A 3683-nucleotide genomic window follows, 5' to 3' on the forward strand; every position below is an offset into this window, starting at 1 on the left:
TAAATGGCCTTAATTCACCAATTAAAAGAAACAGACTACCAGAGTGGATTAAGAAACAAACTGAAACAATGTGCTACATATAAGAAACACATTTAACTCAAAAGGAAATTCATAGAATGGAAAACAATAGGCATTGCCAAAGGAAATCAGAAAAAAAGCAGGAGTAGCTATCCTGGTCGCTGACAATAAGAACTTTAAATCAAATATCTTCCAGAGAGAGAAATGTCACTACACACCTTTTAAGGGAGGATTAAAAGATGAAAATATAACAAGTATAACTATATATGCACCCAATGTAGGAGCACCTGCCTACATAAGACAAATTTTAACAGAAATTAAAAATGAAATGAGAAACAATACAATAGTAATGGGAGAATTTAACAAGCTACAGTCATAAAGAAATAGATAACTATGCAAAAATCAACAAAGAATAACAGAACTAAACCAAAATTGTGAAGAAATTGACTTGGTACACCTTAACAGAGTTTCACCCATCAACAACAGAATACACATCCCTAGAGGCTGCACACTGGACATTCTCCAAAATAGACCACATACTAGAACACAGAGCACACTTGAGTAAATGCAAAGAAACTGAAATTACCCCATGCACACTCTCTGAGCACAGCTTAATAAAACTGGAAATTATCGAAAAAAAAGAAACTACAAGCACATCATAAACATATGGAAATTGAAAAACAACCTCCTAAACAACCAGGGAGAAGAGATTAAATGAAACAAGAATTTTAAAAATATTTACAATCAAATTATAATGCAGATACAACTTACCAAAACCTGTGCGATGCAATAAAAACTGTCTTAAGAAGAAAATTTATAGCAGTAAATTTGCATCTTATGAAAACAAGACAAGCTTAAACAAACAATCTTATGCTGCAACTCAAGTCCCTACAAAAAGAAGAGCAAGTCAAGCCAAAAAAGACAGGACATTATAAAGATTAGAGTAGAAATCAATACATTGGAGATGAAGACAATGATACAAAGAATAAATGAATCAAACAGTTGATTCTTTGAAAGAATAAATAAAATTGGCAAACCCCTAGCCAACATAATGAAAAAAGGAAACAAAAACTCCATATACATGCAATAAAGAATGAAAAGGGCAAAATCACTACAGTTCCTAGAGAAATTCAGATCATTTATGCTTACTTCCAAAATCTTTATTCTCACATCATGGAAAACACAGAGCAAATGGACAGTTTCCTAGATACATATGAAATGGCAAACCTGAGTAAAGAAGATATACAAACTCTGAATAGCTCAATAATGAGAAACAAAATTGAAAATGTAGTAAAAATGAAAAAAAAAAGCCCTCCCAAGAAAGAAAAGCAACGTTCACAATTGATTCACAGCAGAATTCTACTAGATATTTAGAGAACATTTAATGCCAACTTTTCTGAAGCTCTTCAATGAAATTGAAAGGGAAGCAATTATCACAAACACATTCCTGGAGGCAGGAATTGCTCTGATTGCAAAACCAGAGAAAGATCCAACTGAAAAAGAGGACTACAATCCAATCTCTCTAAATAACATAGATACAAAAACCTTCAATAAAATACTAGCAAACAGAATGCAGCAACTCATCAAGAAGATTATACACCATGACCAAGTAGAATTCATTCCAGGAACACAGGGATGTTTCAACATACACAAATCCATAAATGTTATACACCACTTCAACAAAACCAAATGCAAAAACCACATAATCATCTCAATAGATACAGAAAAAGTTTTGAAAAAGTACAACACTTGTTTATGATAAAAAAAAAACTACAGAGAATTGGATAGATGGGCTACATCTCAACCTAATAAAAGCCATCTATAAGAAACCAACAGCCAACATTATACTAAATGAGGAAAAAACTGAAGATCTTCCCTTTAAAATAAGGAACATGACAAATTTGTCCACTGTCTCCATTCCTAAATACAGTTCCAGAAACATTAGCTAGACCAATTCGACAAGAAAAAGTAAAAAGAATAATGATTGGAAAAGAAGTGAAATTATCATTATTTGCAGATGGCATGATATGCTACATAGAGGACCCCAAAAACTCTACCAAAAGTATTGTAAATTTAATCACCAAGTTCAGCAACATATCAGGATACAAGTCAACCCCCAAAACCAGTAGCATTTTTGCACAAAAATGAAAATACTGAGAAAGAATTTGGGGAAAACACGCATTTTACAATAACATGTGAATTAAAATAAAATACTTAGGAATCAATATCACAAAGGATACAAAGATTTACAAAGTGAAAATTGTGGAAAATTCTGAGTGAGATTTGATAAAATGGAAAATTTTTCCACAGTCCTGGATACGAAAAACTAACATTTTCAAAATGGCTATACTCCCAAAATTGTTATTCAGAGTCAAAGCAATTCCAATTAAAATACCATTAGTACACCTCACAGATCTAAGAAAACTTTCCTAAACTTTATTTAGAAGCAAAAGATACCAAGAATATCAAAAGCAATCCTGAGAAACAAAGGTAAATCAGGAGTTATCACAATCCTTGACCTGAAATTATTTTATAAAGGTACTGTGATAAAATCAGGATGGTACTGGCATACAGACAAACCTAAGAATCAATGGAACAGATCAGAAGATGTAAAAACAACTGCAAGCATTCTAAGCCACAGTGTCTTTGATAAAGGGCCTAATATGCTCACTGTAAGAAAGATAGCCTCTTTAATAAATGGAGCAGGAAAAACTGGGTTTCCACAAGCTGAAGGCTAAAACTAGACCCATGCCTTTCACCATGTACAAAGCTAAGGTCAAATGGATCAAAGATTTAAATATTAAACAGAAACACTAACTCTTCTGGAGGAAAATATAGATAGACATCATAAAGACATATGGGTAAGGTAGAGAGTTCATGAACAAAAACCAAACTATGGGGGAAATACTCCACCAACAGAGGAAAATTAAAATCCACACATTGAGAAAAATTATAGCCAACCATCTCTCTGGAAAAGGCCTTCTATCTAGAATATATAAAACATTTTTTAAAAATCAGGACCCCCAATTTTATTGTTTTTTTATTTTATTTCTTTTAATAATTTGAGTGAGAAACAAATAGCAATGAGACAGTTTCAAAACAGGCTAGTAGGACAGTTACAATAAGGAATACATTGCATATTCTTGTCTCCATAGTAGTTGTTCATAGTACAAGATGCAGACATAATATCCTGTCTAAACACTATTAGTACAAATCTTTCTTCTCATTGATGTAAGAGAAAGTGGATGTATAACTATGCTATTTTGTATACATAGATATATATATTCACTAAAAAATGGTCCAGTGCCCCCAACTTCAAAACCCCAATGTAAACATGGGCATCTGAGATGAATATACACTTCTCAGATAAAGAAATACAAATGGCAAGTAAATATACAAAAAAATGTTCAGTATCATTGTTCATTTGAGAAATGCAAATTAAAACAATACTGAGATTCCATCTTACCCAATAATGAGTAACATCAAAAAGTAAGCCAAGGGGCCAGAGAGATGGCTCAGTGGAATAAGCACTTCCCTGGCCCAAGGACCTGAATTCAATCCCCGGTTCCACAAAAAAAGAAGAAGAAGAAGAAGAAGAAGAAGAAGAAGAAGAAGAAGAAGAAGAAGAAGAAGAAGAAGAAGAAGAAGAAGAAGAAGAAGAAGAA

The sequence above is a fragment of the Octodon degus genome, unplaced genomic scaffold (genome assembly GCF_000260255.1).
Source record: "Octodon degus isolate 3935 unplaced genomic scaffold, OctDeg1.0 scaffold00354, whole genome shotgun sequence".
Lineage (NCBI taxonomy): Eukaryota > Metazoa > Chordata > Mammalia > Rodentia > Octodontidae > Octodon > Octodon degus.